Raw genomic sequence first — 16,772 nt, 5'->3', positions numbered from 1 at the left:
TGACAACCCTCTCCTACCAGTGGCAGATTAAGAAATGTTAGGGTCACCTCTTTTCTCTCACACTCTGCATTTAATCCATTAGGAAAGGCTGGCAGCTCCTTCTCAAAATTTGTCCGGAATCTGACCACTTCTTATCACTTGCATTTGCTGTCAATCTCGTTCACCATCATCTTTAACCTAGATTACTGAAAGAGCCTCTTGTCTTCTTTCCTGGTCCCTGTGTAGCCTTCTAGAAACTCAGCAGTGACCTTTATAAACATGTGTTAAAATACATCGGTTCTCTATTGCCAAACCTTTCTGACTGAAAGCAAACGTATTTACAATCATCTATTATACAAAGCCCTGAGTTATCTCCCCACACCTCCCCTCCCCACTCCCGCCGACCCTCGTGGTACTTCTCTGATTTTATGTTACTCTGTTCCCCACCTCACCCTGGAGTAGATTCCTCAAGCACAAGGTTATACACCCACCTCAAAGCTTTTTATCTGACTTTTTACTGTACCTGGAATCTTTATGGTACCTGGAAATCTTTTCTCCAGATATCTCCGTGGCTATACCCTGACCTTCTTCAAGTTTTTGCTCAAATATCACCTTTTCAGCGTCCACTGTATTTAATATCACGACTTCCCTCGACACCCAACGCTCCCCGCACTGCCCACATCCCTTTTCAACTTAGAACATAATGCACAATTTTCTTATAGCTTTATTTCCTATTATCTGTTTCTCCCTACTAGAATATAAGTTCTGGGAGGGTAAGAGTTTGTGTTTTCATTTACTGTATATCCCTTATACCAAGAACAGTGCCCTGATCATGGCATGTGCTCAATTAACAACTGTTGAACGAAGGAAGGAAAGACTGCTAAATTTTTACATTTTAATTGATGCTTTCTGCAGCACAGCACCAACGGGATTTGCAAAACAGGAGTTCAGGGCAGTCCATGTAATGTTTTTTCAGACTTGAAGATTATGCTGTGTTTATAATTTTAACAATTTTTAAGATAGTCTTTTCTTTTAGTTTTTCCTCTTTTTTTTTTGGTTTGAAGGGTCATTATATTGCCATGCTTTCCTCTGATTCCAGCTCTACACTTTAGTTAGAGTTCAGCTTTCTGGACCTCTCTTGTTTTTCACAAGAGTGAAAGTTTCTGGTGTGGCTGCCTGGTCATTTTTATAAAGCCTATGATTACTCTGATGTGTATATTAATCTCTCCAGCAATGCCCAGCAGTTTGGTGGAACTTTGGCCTCAGTTGCTTGAACTTAAAAAATGTCTAGAATCTGTTTGCCTAAGCTGTAGAGGCCTTTCTTGAATTGGACTTATTAATCTGTCAACACAGCTTGATTTATGTTCCTATTGCCTGTTTTTCTGCTTCTTTACATAGACAGAAAAGAATGCTCTGCAGTTTCTGTTGACTGATTTGTCATTTTGCAATGAGGAATACTTAGTGTTACTTGCTACTAGGAAATTTCATCGTGTACTCCCTCTTAGCATGTATAAAAAGTTTAACTAGCATGTTCCCTACGTTCCCTGGCACTGATCTCCCAAAGATAAGCACTTTGCAGTTCTGCCACCTCAGAAACATTTGTGTATCCCTAGTATTTGCCTCCCATTTCCAAGGCTAGTTCCTTACACAAGGCCTCCTATCCTGTATCCATTTGTTAAAAATATATTTAGTTGTACAATTTTGAAAGTTGTTGAGGCTTTACATCAAGTGGCTTTGTAGGCTCTACTTAATTCTTATAACTATCCTTTCAAATAGCTTTTGTAGAATTTAAGCATGAAATAATAATAATAATAGGTAATTCATATATTTGAGTAGCCCTTTACAGTTTATAATGCTTAGTGGAAAGGTCATGAACATTGCAGACAGCCAAACCTGAACTGTAAACTCGCTTGAACATTTATTAGCTGAGCACCTTACCTCCCTCATCTTTCTAAGGGTGGCAGGAACACCTTGCAGGCTTACGGTATTGTTGGATGGGGGGAATGGTGCTTGTACAGGGCCTAGTGGGTGCCTGATGCAGAGTGCTGGATGGGTGCTCAGTTCAAGAGGGCTCCTCTATTTCTCTGCTCTTATACAGACTCTCTTGTTGTGACCTCCTGTTACCTCTACACCTGTTCTAGGTACTAGGATTCCTTATGAAAAAGAAAATCCTTACCCTCATGGAGCTTACCTTTTAGAAGCAGAGGCAGAAAATAAGAACAGAGAAAAACACACAAATATGTAATACTAGATAGTGATACGTGTTAAGGAGAGAAATAGAGTAGGGTGAGGGGGTAAGGATTAGGAAGAGGATGAGAGGTGGCCAAGGGAGGCTAGTTTAGACAATGGACCAGAGAATGTCCTGGAGTAAGTAGGAGAAAAAGTAGATGTGAATCTATGTATCTCGACTTTAGTCAATTGTTTTCATTTAAGAGTTTGATACAGCTGCCCTCACATTTTCTCCAGCTTGCCAGATGTGGAAGGAAGACACACTGGCCTCAAGTTTCCAGGTTCTTGTTTGGCGTTCTTAGGTGCAGAAGATACCTCAGTTGTCAGTTCTGAGTCACAGTGGCCATTTGCAAGGGCAGCAGTTCTTGATTTTTACTACCAAAATAATCCTATAGTTTTTGCCTCCAAAGTCTCATTAGAGATGAGAACCTGTGTCTTATTTATATCTCTATCACCAACACTAAGATGCCATCATCTGTCCTATGGACCACTGCAAAAGCCTCCAACCTGGTCTGTGTGTTTCAGTTATCACCCCCTTCAATATATCTTGAAGTTTGTCTGCAGCATCATTCTGGTGCTCAACCTTCTCGGAGAGAGTGCTCAGAGGAAGCAGCAGCAGGAATCACCAAGACCAATTTGGTGGCTTTGAGGGTCTGAGGGGCCATTGCTGGGGTAGCTTCAAGAGCCTGGCATCCCGATTCCTGAATCGCAGCCATTGGGATGAGTTCCTGAATGCAGTATTTCCATTTCCTAAAGGTCACAGTTACCCTAGAGAATCTGTTCAGTACCCTGAGAGTCATTTGTGGAACACCAGTGCACATGGTGCCCCTCCAGTCAGTCCAGTGACTATGCAAACCTTTCATTATATTCCATCTTCTTGAATACCTAGAGTGCTTGCTACTTTCTTCATGGAATACTGACTGATGCTACTTGTTCTCTTCCATTTCAGTGCCTGGATTTCTCTTTAAGGAAGGCTTGCCTCTACCTTTTTCTCCTTTTAGAAAACAAAAACCAAACAACAATAACAACACTATTTTTGGGCTTAAATCACATGATTTAAGACCTTAAACTCACCACAATGGAGGAGCCATATAATTGTATACTTCTTTTCTATTTAACCCAACGGATTTCCAGATTCACTCTCCAAACACACCTTTTTTTATTATCCTCATTCATCTTTCAAATTCCCAGTTATTTCTATTATGTGCTTACCAATAAAGACTATTGTGAAATGAAGGATGAAGGGTCTTTGGAGAGATGAGGATTTGTTCTCCTTAATATTCTTCCATTCCTTTGATAACAAAATTATCCTGAAAATGAACTGTCATTATGATACCTGTGGAAGCAGAAGTCTAAAACAACACTCAAGATGGCTGTTTGGGAGAATATTCTTGATAAGCTATGCTAGAATATAGGTCAGGTCAGCTATATAAATATCTAAGACAATACTTTCAGGCACTAAATGCTACTCATAAAAAATTAAGTGGAATTTAGAGTGGTTTTAAAATTTATTACAAATGACAAATTGAAAAATAAGCCAAATGGTAATATAGATTTTATTTCTATATTTAGTGTAGGAAAGTCATAGGAATCCCTTGGCCGGTGATTATGGAAAATTTAGTTTTGGAGCTGTAAGTGTTGAAATTCCCATACTATTAAATTATTTTGATGAATTCAAAAATATCCTAAATAATTAAAGGAAACATGTTATTAACTGTTTTTAACACTACTAGAGTAGGTGGTTTCAGATATTTTTTATGCTAATGATTTTCTTTCCTAGATCTAATTTAATGGGCTGGAATGTTCTCCATTTGATCACCTGTCTCAATGGAATGAAGTCAACTAGTTTGCATACTCCTGCCTTTTATCTTCTCAGTGTAGATATGAAGAATAAGAAGAAGAGATTTTAAAATGTAGTGATTATACTAATATATTTAAGTGTATCTCCAAGTATTTTTAAGTATGTCTTTGGCTAAAAATGAGAACTTGTATTTTTCATTCAATGAAGGGGTCTATACTAATTAGAAAACCATTTTTTGGTGGGGAGAAAAGAGCAGTTATTACACATTTGTGCAATTTGTTATCTTCTAAATAAATTCATAATCTTATGTAGCATTCATATATTATTAATAAATTTCAGGACTTTTCAGCAGGAGTCATAAATTTTTAAAACTTATTGCATAATTTAAAAAATTAGGAGGGGAAACAAAATTTGGAATAATGATATATTTTAAGAGAAAAATATACTCTCAAACTCTTGTTATGCTAATAACAATTTGCTAATTGCAAATCATCTCTATTTATTAAAGCAATTTCTCTAAGGACTAATAGATTACATGTTTTCAACCTTATACATTATTCTAGGTGTATGTGAAAATAGTGAAACTGTATTTCTTTAACAACATATTTTTTCTTTTCTTTTTTTTTTTTTGAGACGGAGTCTTGCTCTGTCGCCCAGGCTGGAGTGCAGTGGTGTGATTTTGGCTCACTGCAACCTCCGCCTCCTGGGTTCATGCCATTCTCCTGCCTCAGCCTCCCGTGTAGCTGGGACTACAGGCGCCCGCCACCATGCCTGGTTAATTTTTGGTATTTTTAGTAGAGTCAGGGTTTCACCGTGTTAGCCAGGATGGTCTCGATCTCCTGACCTCGTGATCCGCCCGCCTCAGCCTCCCAAAGTGCTGGGATTACAGGTGTGAGCCACCGCGCCCGGCCAACAACATATTTTTTCATTCAGACTTTTTACTCACCAGGTGGATCTTCTCCTGGTTTAGTGCACTTTGGAGATTAGATTATGGAGACTATTTCTGTTCATGAAAGTCACACTCTAAATCACTTAAGTTTCTGTGGTTTCCAGAAGAAGTTAAACATTTACAGGAAAAAGTCAACATCCTTGATGGCTCCAGTGTACTTTGGCATTTCCGTGGACGTGGGAAAGAGAAACATGGTTCATAGCTCTCTCTGGCTTCTGCATAATTTTACACCAAATACCATAGGCTCTGTCGGTGACAATTTTCTTCACTCATTGTGTCTTTTAACTCCAAATGTTCACATTTTAATAATTTGCTTGAGAAGAATGAAAAGTGACACATGTCTTGCCTTTAAAAGTCTATATTTATTCCTTTTGGATATATCTTTTTGAAAACAGAATTCATATTTAGTGCTTTGGGTAAGGCAAAATTAAGTTCAACCTTTTAGTTTATGTTTCTGAGAAAGGTAGTTTCAGAGGCATCAGAGAAACAATGAGTTCAGACTGCATCATTTATTTAACATTTCCAAGTGATATATTTTCAATTAAAGTTTTATCGGCCATGTATTGAATGTAAATTCTTCTTTCTGTTCAATATTTGTTATAAAAGAATATGATTTCACCATGGTGTATGTCTTTGAATTCAATTAAGAAAACTGTTTAGCTTAACTTCGTAAATTTTCCAATCAGAAAAGTTTTCCAACATTGAAATTAGCCTGCATCTCTGGGAAAAGTTGAGTGCCTTATGGCTATAGACACCAGACGGGGCTGGAGGGCCATCTCCTAAAGACACTGACAACGCTCCTTCTAGAGAGAAAGACTGAACTGGCAAGGGGGTATTGTCAGCAGCCATAAGGTTTTATATCCAGCTGCTGTAACTTGATACTGCTGATATAACTAAATCTGGAGAACATTTCTTTTAGTCTCTCTCTTTCAAGCAATGGTTTTTGTCAGAAATACTATTCCCTGTTAGAGCAAGGACACTCTGTTGAGATGGTGGTTAGACACCTAGGTACTGTTCTTGTTCATCTACTAACAAGCTACACAATTGTGAGCACATTGCTTCTTTATCTGTTTCTCTAAGTCCTTATTAATCAAAATAATTTTAATTTCCATTTTGCTGGGGTGAAACAGTAATTCCTAATATGGTGCTTCCCTTCCCCACATCCACTGGTTGTCTCAGAGCCTGCTCCCAAGACACATGTTGTCTTCAACTAACCTTGCTTAGGTTTGCAGGCAGGTAATTAGACAAGAGCATCTTGGCATTTCACCTTCATCATGTTTATCTGTTTCACTAGAAGAATACAGTATTGAAGATTCTGTGTTATTGAAGTTTGGTGGGCATAATATTAATTGCATTATCTGATATATAATACAATTTTTCAAACACATAAATATTTTTTGAGTACTTACAATGGGCAGTTAGCTAGATACCCAGTGCATGTGCTAGGGTTATTATATTAAAATAAAGGATTCAGGTCTTATTTCAAACTGCTTACAGTCTACTTGGAGATACAAGTTCTACAGAGAGAAATACACCTAACAACAGGAGGCTTGCTTTCTTACTTCATTTGGCTACAGCTCAATGTCACCCCCTTAGAGAGGCTACCATTGACCACTCTAAATCAAGTAATACCAAGACATACTCTCTGTTTCCTTACCCTGTTTTATTTTTTCTCCATAGAATTTATCACTAGTTGACCATTTATATTTTTATGTGTGTGTTCTCAAATTTGTTAGTTGCTTTTCTCTTTCACTCAATTTAGGTTGTATAAAGGTAAAGGCTTTATTTGGTAATTGTTAGATCACTAGTGTCTGCAATAGTAGGTGGCACAATAAATACTTGTTGAATAAAGAAAGGAATGATGTATAAAGTATATGCCCAGGGAGTAATAAACAAAAAAGTGGAAAATTCTGATAAGAAACTCTCAAGAAAATGGAATTATGATGGACACTTACTCATCTTTTAAGAATGAGTGAGAAATTCTAGACAAGCAGGGATAAGGGAACATTCCGAACTTGCTCTCTAGGCTGCTTAAGCAGGACTTGAGATGAGGCAGCAAAAGATACCTGGTTGAAGCCACCAGTTAAATAGTTACCTATAACCTCAGCAATATACATTGGATAATCTGTCCATATAGGTTTAGAGAGGATCTAAGGACAACAACCTACAAAACAAATAGTGGTTCAGAGGGAAAGGCAGAAGGGCTCATGTCAGCTGAGAGCAAGGGGGCGGAATTGATACCCTTCAGAAGGATACTCTCCAGCCCCACAAGGGTGCAAGACTCAGCACACAGGCCAGCACACTATTTTTCCTAGGATGAGGTGGGCAACTCAGTGATTCTTTGTATTCTGGGGCCATGCCACTGTACTTTAAAATGGGTTCTAAGACTGGATCTTTCCTGTATTTTCATACAGTTATGGATAAATACTAAATTTGCATATATTTCTGGAACTTAAAAAACTCATGTCATTTTCATAGTTGATAAAACCCAGAAACCGTCAAATCTAGCACCTCAGTGAAACCAGAGCAGCATTCCCTTTTTGTCTGTGAGTCTTAAGCTCGTAAACTGGGGGCTGGTGAAGAAAGTAAACTCTGGGGTCTTTTGACCTCTTAATGTCCTTCACAGGCTGAGAGAAATCAAAGACTCTCGAGGAATTTTCCAGTGCTGTAGGATTGATGAATTTAGTCAAGTGTCGTAAAGAGACTGTCAGAAGATAAAAGCCAGTAGAGGTACAACATTAAACAGGGAGTGGGTTCACTTGAGTTTTTCTTAGCAAACTGCTCAAGCTTTCTTTCTTTGTCTTCAGATGAATGTGGTGTTTGATTTCACTTGTCACATGATCCAGCTGTTTTGGGAAAATACACTTATGTTTTCCATTGAACAGTCCTGTTGCTATTTTTAGTTGATATTGTGCAGGCACTGCATCTTCTTGCAGGCATCATCTAACTCTCCAGCTGGCTGGTGTTAATAAGGCCAATATTGTGGGCTTGGTAGCTGATTTTATGCCAATAACTTACAATGTGCGTGTAGCTAGATATGCAGGGCCCTCTCCCATGGGCAGCACCCTCAAGCTTCCTCAGGGCCTTCATGCTTTTATGCTGTTGTTCCCCTGTGCTGTTGCTTCTGGAGTAAATATCTCCCAGAAGAGAAGATAGAGGCATCTTCTTCAGTCTGAAGGGCAGGATGCTAAATTATTAATGACTTGAATTAAAAATGGTTGCTTTAAGTGAGAGATGATGTATTTGTGGGAATGCTACTAGGCTAGAAGTTTGTAAGCCTGCCCTCTCTCTGATTTGACCACTGTTTGTCTGTGTGAATTTAGGCTATCACATAAACTCCAGGTCCTTGTTTGTTCATCTCTAAAATGAGAGAGATGGTCAGCACTTCTCAATATTTTCAACAAAATTGCCTTCAATAGAAAAAAGTAAAAGCATATATGTAAAATTGCCATGTTAGAGCATGCCAAGTAGTTTGCAGTTCCCTTTTGCCTATAGGATAGTATAAACTCTTTCACTAAACATTCAAGGCCCTCTATAGCCTGGATCCAGTTTATCTTTCTGCCCTGCTGTGATATCACTCACTTCCATATGTGTTGTCTGCCCGTGTGCCTTTGTTCATTCTTCCATCAGCGTGGAATGTCCTTTCTCCTTTCCCTCCCTCTTTATATTCAATGCATCTCTTAAGGCCTGCTTCAAATGTCATTTCCCATGCAAGTTTTCTTTGATTCCTTCGAAAATAATCCCCTCCTTTTTAGTTTAACCATGCCTCTCTTGTTGTACACCCTTTCTGCTTCGCTTTTGAATTCATTTTCTTATCTCTTCTGCTGCTTTGTATGTTTCTTGGGGGTCATTATGATTTCTGTTTCAACTTGGTATTCATCTTACTTCCCTCCACTAGTTCGATATCTAGTACAGAATCTTACATGCTGGCACAGAAGCCTGTTTCCATAAAATTTTGTTGAAATAATAAATAAATTAGTCATAAAGAGGTTAAAGCAAGACAGTATTGCTGGAACAACAGCATCTATCTGCATTGCTGAAAAAAAAATCCTTCAAGAAATTTTACTGTTGATTTTTCATCAATACCATAGCTTTTTGATTACATAATATTTATTTAACCCTTCATTATTTATGGTCTTTTAAAAATATGTGATTACATTTTATTTCTAAAACAGCCTTTGTAGGTATATAAACAGGCATACCTTGGAGATATTGCAGTTTCAGTTCCAGACCTCCCCAGTAAAGCAAATATTGCTATGAAATGAGTCACAGAATGGTTTTGGTTTCCCAGTGCATATAAAAGTTATGTTTATGCTATACGTTAGCCTATTAAGTATGCAATAGCATTACGTCTAAAAGATAGTGTACATACCTTAATTAAAAAGATTTTGTTACTTAAAGAAACTAATGATCATCTGATCTTTCAGCAAGTTGTAATCTTTTTGATGGCGAAGTGTCTTGCCTCAATGTGGATGGCTGCTGACTGATCAGGGTGGTGGTGGCTGAAGGTTGTGATGCCTGTGGCAATTTCTTAAAATAAGACAACAGTGAAGAAGTTCATCACATTGATTGACAATTCCTTTCATGAAAGATTTTTCTGTAGCATGTGATGCTGTTTGATAGCATTTTACCAACAGTAGAACATCTTTCAAAATTGGAGGCAATTCTCTCAAACCCTGCTGCCACTTTCTCAACTAAGTTTATAGAATAGTCTAAATATTTTCATTTCAACAATGTTCACAGCATCTTCACCAGGGGTAGATTCCATATCAAGAAACTTCCCTTGCTCATATATAAGAAGAAATTCCTCATCCATCCAAGTTTTATCAAGGAATTGCAGCAATTCAGTTACATCTTCAGGTTCCACTTCTAGTTCTAGTTCTGCAGTTACTTCCTTTACTGATGTCTTAAACCCCTCAAGTCATCCATGAGGGTTGGAATCAACTTCTGAACTCCCATGAACGTTGATATTTTCACCTCCTCCCATAAATTACAAATGTTCTTAATGGCATCTAGAATAGTGAATCATTTCCAGAAGGTTTTCAAATAACTTTGCCCAGCTCCATCTGAGGAATCACTATCTATGCCAGCTATAGCTTCAAAAAAATGTGTTTCTCAAATAACAAGACTTGAAAGTTGAATTGATTCCTTAATTCATGTGCTGAAGAATGAATATGCTAGCAGGCATGAAAACAACATGAATCTCTGTATATCTCTATCAGCGATAGGCTACATGTGCTGGGTGACTACGTGCATTGTCAATGATCAGTAATATTTTGAAAGGAATATTTTTTAATGTGCAGTAGGGTTCGACAGTGGGCTTAAAATATTCAGTAAACTATGCTGTAAACAGATGTGCTGTCATTAGGCTGTGTTGTTTCATTTATAGAGTACAGGCAGAGTAAATTTAGTATGATTTTTAAGGGCGCTGAGATTTTCAGAATGGTAAGTGAGCGTTGGCTTCCACATACAGTCTCCAGCTGCATTAACCCCTAACAAGAGAGTCTGTCTGTCTTTTGAAGCTTTGAAGCCAGATATTGACTTCTCCTCTCTAGCTACAAAAGTCTTAGATGGCATCTGCTTCCAATAGAAGACTGTTTCATTTACATTGAAAATTTGTTATTTAGTGTATCCACCTTCATCAATTATTTTAGCTAGATTTTTTGGATAACTTGCTGCAGCTTCTACACCAGCACTCACTGCTTCATCTTGCACTTTTATGTTATGGAGATAGATTTGTTCCTTAAAAATTATAAACCACCTTCTGTTAGCTTCAGATGATTCTTTTGCAGCTTCCTCACCTCTGTCAGCCTTCATAAATTTGAAGAGAGTTAGGGTCTTGCTCTGGATTAGGCTTTGGCTTAAGGAAATGTTGTGGCTGATTTAATCTTCTATCTAGACCACTCGAACTTTCTCTGCATTAGCAATAAGTCTGTTTTGCTTTTTTATCATTCATGTGTTCACTGGTGTAGTACTTCTCATTTCCTTCAAGAACTTTTGCTTTGCATTTACACCTTGGTTAACTGTCTGGAACAAAAGGCCTAGCTTTTAGCCTGTCTCAGCTTTTGACATGCCTTTGTCACTAAGCTTAGTTATTTCTAGCTTTTTATTTAAAGTGAGAGATGTGCAAACATTCTTTTCACTTGAGCACTTAGAAGCCATTGCAGGATTATTAACTGGCATAATTTAAAAATTGTTGTGTCTCAGGGAATAGGGAGGCTTAAGGAGAGAGAAAGAGATGAGGGAATGGTCAGTTGGAGCAGTTGGAACACATACAACGTTTATTAAGTTTGCTCTGTCATATGGGCATGGCCCAAAACAATTATAATAGTAATATCAAAGATCACCGATCAGAGATAATCATAGCAGATAGAGTAATAATGAAAAAGTTGGAAATATTGTGAGAATTACCAAAATGTGACACAGAGACATGAAGTGAGTACATCCTGTTGGAAAAATGATGCTGATAGACTTGCTCAACATTGGCTTACCACAAACCTTCAATTTGTAAAAAATGCAATACCGGTGAAGTGCAATAAAGTGAAGCTCAATAAAATGAGGTATGCCTATACTCCAATATAATGATGACATTAATCACCTGAAGTTAATGCAGACTCCACAACTTAAGGATGCAGTCCCCCACAAGACTACTCTCATTTTAGATGACAGACACAAATTCAGGGGTCTCCAGGCCACCTGCTATGATGAACTGGCTATGAATTTGGAGATTTCCATCATCTGCTCAGGTTTGATATTTGCTAGAATGACTCGCAGAACTGATGGAAGTGTTATAATTACAGTTATAATTATAAAGGATACCATTGAGGACCTGCTAAGCGAAGAGACTAACAGGGTGAGGCCTGGTAAGATTCCAAATGTAGAGCTTCCATTAATCCCTACCATGTTGTCAGGATGCATATCTCTAGGTACAGTGATGTGTATTCCCCAAGCAGGAAGCTCCCCTGAATCTCACTGTTTCGAGTTTTTATTGAGGTTTCCTTAGGTAGGTGTGATTGGTTAACTCATTGGCCACGTAATTAAGTTCAAGCTCCAGTTCCCTCCCCTCTCCAGGGGTCAGGAGTTTAGATTGTTAACATCTGGTTCAAACCCTTAACCTTGTAATCACACGGTTGGCCTTTCTGGCATGACCAGCCCCCATTGTAAGTTGTCTCTCTGGTGTAAAGTAAGGTGTGGTCCAGGGGCCCACCATAAGTAACAAGACACACTTGTTCCTTGGGAAATTCAAGGGGTATAGAACACATTTTTCCAGAAACCTGGGAAAAAGACCAGGCATATTCTTTATTATATAACATTGGGAAAGAAAATTATTACCCTCATTTTCAGATGGCACTGAGGAAGGCAAAGTGACTTGTTCAGTGTCACAAGGCTCAATAATAATGGAGCCAGAATACCAATCCTGGAGGTCTGACCCCAAGTCTCAGTCTCTATCACCATGATAGATTCCCTACAGGAAGGCCAATTTCACATCATAATTGTCATTATATCTTTCAAACTTTTTGAGTAGCTGGATCTGAGCTAAATGTTCCTTTGGGAACCATGATCACTGTTCCTGGTGGTTAGTAAGAGATCTTCCTCCTCTGGGCTGTGGCCCACTGATGCTGTGAGTGTGGGGTTGGCAGCCCCCGATCAGGAGGTCCATTGTATGACAGGTACAAACAGCTCTGCAGACTTTGAAGGTGAGGCACAAGCCAGAGCTACCCTCTTTGTTGAACCATGAGGATGAGTGGATCAAAGGAGTCACAAATCCTCAATTTTAGTGTCCTTTTTTTCTGTAATTTCCACTTATGATAAGAGCATTTGTTATTGGCCAGCTATCTATCTATACATTTACCATGTGTGTATCCAATCTATTCATCTAATCTATTTATGTGTCTGTCTGTCTATCTGTCTTTCATCTATTGACAAACGTTCATCAGCCTTAAAGGCTGATTGTGGCTGTGGCCTGTTTCTTATAGTGGGAAAGGAAGTATAAATAAGGTTGAAAGTCCCGGGCGTGGCTAAAATACAAAATGATGATTTTTCTAATGTTGCTTCCTTCTCCCTTCTCCTCTCTTTCCTAACACCCCTCCCCCTCCAGTCTTTCCTACTCCCTTCGTCCTTTCCCAGCTTTCAGAATGCCTTTTTACGTCTTCTCCTACATGGAAACATCATCTTGGTTGAACAACCATTCCTATGTGCCAGATATAATTCTATGAGCATTATGCCTATTAACACACATCATCCTCACTACTATTACCATCATTGTAAGTGTGAGAAAGCTGAAGCAAAGAGACGTTTAATGAACTTTCCAGAGTCTCCAGCTAGTTTGTCGCAGATCTGAGAGCTTCAAACCCTGGTAACCAGATGCCCAAGTCTGTACTCTTTACCACCTCACTAAACTGCCTTGATTAAATAAAAAGAATTTCAGCTTTGAAAGTTGGGTTAAGTTGCTGGCTTTTTTCCTTAAGACATATGTGACCTCAGTCATGTTGTAGAAACTGCCCAAGCCTCAGTTCATTATCCTTTAAACAGGGTAAACAAACCCTTCTTCAATATGATGCCACAAAGACAGAATGAGGAAATGTATGGAGTAATATACTCTCCACTCACTTCCGTTTTTCTCTTCTCCCCAGGACAGGGGCATGGAAGGACCTAGAGAAGGTGTTGATACATGCTCTTCAAGACCCATGCTCAGCTTTGGGAGTGCAGTTGGGTTGCCTTTGCAGAAATGACCTTTTGAGACATCACCCAGCTGGAAGTTGACTCTGGCTCCTTATCGCCCCACCACAGCTATGCCCAAGTCACTGTAGAAAAAGAGTGGCTTGGTTTTTTTTTTTTCAAAACTAAGACTTTCAGGAAAGTGAGCTGCAGTATCTGGAGAATCCAGATATGTTAAGTCACAGTATAAAAGTCTCTTTTACGCTTTCAGGACTATTTTTCTTTCTCTTCTGTGACACCTTCAGCCTTTGCAGAGAGATTGTGGGCAGGAGACCTGTGACATGGGTGTTTGCCTCTAGGAAGCACAGCAGAGACCAAAGCAGGGCACAGTCATTTCCACCCTGGCTTAGACTGTACTGCTCAGCACCGTGACTAGAGGTCACAAGGTCTTTGGCTGTAAGTTTACCTCTACAGGTTTTACTACTTAAGGAACTCCTGCCAATGGACTTTTCTTAAGCCTCAAGGTCAAGTTCAAGTTCCATGCTGGCTCTGTAGAGTTTTCTTGTCCTTTGCAACACAAATAATGGCCAGTCTCTTTAATTAATTCCCCTTAGTTCTGCTTGATTTTCAGTTTTTCACCTTACTCTAAGTATTAACAGTGACCTTCATGAGAACTGTGGTTGTTACCTTATTTCTTTCTTTGTTGAGTGCCTAGATCCTTGCCTGGAACTTGGCTGATGTCTAATAAATGACTGTTGAATTGAATGTGACTGCCTGTCTTCCTTTCTGCCTTTTTATATATTACTATGGTTCCAGAACTTTCTACTATCTATCTCACAGATTCCTCATTAGACCCTTACATTGAGATTGTTCATTTCATTGGTGCTGAGGGATTCCCTTGACCTTTCTCCACTCTGTAAATACCAAGTTAGTCTAGCAGAGTGAAACAAAAAGTGAAGTTGGGACTAGACAGACTGGGCTTGGAATACTCATTTTTCAATTTACTTACTGCCCTGACCATGGGCAAGTGGTTCACCATCTCTGAGTCTTGCAAAATGGGGCAATAATGTCCAGAGCTGCTGCTGATAGCCCAAATAGCATCTCTGTGTGAATTAGAAAAGGGAATCTGCAGTGGCCTGTGGACACTTCATGTGGCAAGCTGGGTGTGAGTTGGATTTTTAGCCTTTACTTGCTCCCTTGGCTGGTACATTCTGTAAAAATCATTCAAGGCAGCTCTTAAAGGACCTCTCTCCCAAGGCTGGCATGAAGGCTAAATGATGCTGAGCAAGGGAAGAGCCTGGCAGAAAGCAGAGAATGAAAATGTTTTATTTTTTTGGTGCCCAAAATGAAAATAACACCATGTTACTTACAGTGTATATCCACTTTCCCTCCCACTAACTCCCACCTCTGCCAATCCAAAGTCCTCTATCTGTCCTGTACCATGGGAAAATCCTAGGCAATACTGAATTATCAGTGAAGTTAGTTACTGGAGTCTCACATCTCTTCTAAGGGTATTGTGTCCCCACCCCTATTCCAGCTTCACGAGCCCATTGCCTTCACTCTCTCTCCTTCCTCTTCTCCCTGCTCCAAACAAATTTTGTATCTGGAAAGAAGCTGATCTCCGTAGTTTGAGCCTTTTCATCTTTCTAATTGTGTACTTACAGACTTTCTCTGCTTTTGGAGATAGTTCTGGCATTACTAAATACATGTGGGTCACAAAGTAATTACTTCTTCTGAGACGTAAGGCAGATCTGAAGATGGACCCCTACAAGAACTAGCATCTGATTGACTGAAACAGATCTCCCTAGATGCCCCAGTAGATAATGACATTTTGATAATTATATCTTTATCAGACACTAAAGTAAACTAATGCACTTTAAACCAAGCAATGTACACACCAACATTTCCGCTATATCTCTGACCCTATCCCATCATCAAGTCTTACAAAGGCCTGGTTGGTGTTTCTCCCCCTTTTTCTTTCTGATCTCTCATGTGTACTGTAAGAGAGCAGTTAGGATTGCTCACATCTTTGTCCTTAAAGCTCCCAGTGGCAGAATACAGGAGGGAGAGTGGGAGGGGAGCAGATGCTTCATCCTGCTCCTTGGTGTGCCCTGAATCCCAAACAGAATCCCAAACAGAAGCTCGGAAGCACACTGGGACAGAGGTTTCAAGACTCTACAATCTCCTAAACCTCACCCGAGTCTTGAGCTGGATGCTTGACAGGATTGCAGAACTCCCTTGCACAGTGACTCTGACCCAGTTTAGAGGGCTGAAATTTTAGATGTTGAACATCCCAGGAAACCAAGCAAATCATGAATAAAGAAAAGGCTCAGTACCTGGCACATTGGAAAAGTGCTCATAATCGCTAGCTGGTTATTCCTACCAGAGATAATAGTGACAACCAAAAGCATTCTCTTCTTTCCTGAGGAAGGTTCATTTGAAATACATTTTTTGTTGTTGTTAAATATGTTAATTGGGATTTTGGAGAACTTTCCCTGCTTTGCTAGTTTGCTGCAGTGTGATGTTATGGAATGACCATCATTAGACTTGAATACAAAGACCCAGCAAGGTATTAGTTCTGATTCTGTCTTTATTAGACTATAATCTTGAGCTCTTCACCCAAGAGGGCTTCACCTCAGTTCCCTAATCTTCAGAACAAAAGGATTGAATGAGATTAACTCTATGATCCTTTCCAGCTGCAAAGCCCTGTGATTCTTTGTTTATACTGAATATCTCTGGCTCAGGGAAGAGGCTGAGTCCGGACTCAGGTCCAGATGAAGGCTTGGCGTGTTGGCCAGTAGTTGGAAGTCCTGAGTTGTTGCCATTCTTGCCTTTGATCACTCACATTTGTTTCAGCAAACCGAGCAGGTGAAGTGAGGGCTCTATCAGCTTGGACTTCCACATTCTTGCCTGAGCAGGTGGCCTTACAGCAACAGGCTTCCCAGGCAGACAGTTCAATGTTGGCAACTTATTCCAGACAGAGATGCCAGAGGCCTGGATGGTTCTTATTACTGCTGCCTAGTCTCTCTTGTTTCCTAGTTCTTGGGGAGGCCAAAGTATTAAAAAGTGAATTCAGACATCTAATAGGACTCCAAAGCTGTCCTCTTGGGCAACCTCCTCTGCTGCATTAGTAATACTGAATCTTTATTATGAAGA

This window comes from Pongo pygmaeus, chromosome 1 (genome assembly GCF_028885625.2).
Source record: "Pongo pygmaeus isolate AG05252 chromosome 1, NHGRI_mPonPyg2-v2.0_pri, whole genome shotgun sequence".
In the NCBI taxonomy this organism is placed as follows: Eukaryota; Metazoa; Chordata; class Mammalia; order Primates; family Hominidae; genus Pongo; species Pongo pygmaeus.
This window is presented reverse-complemented; position numbering follows the sequence as displayed.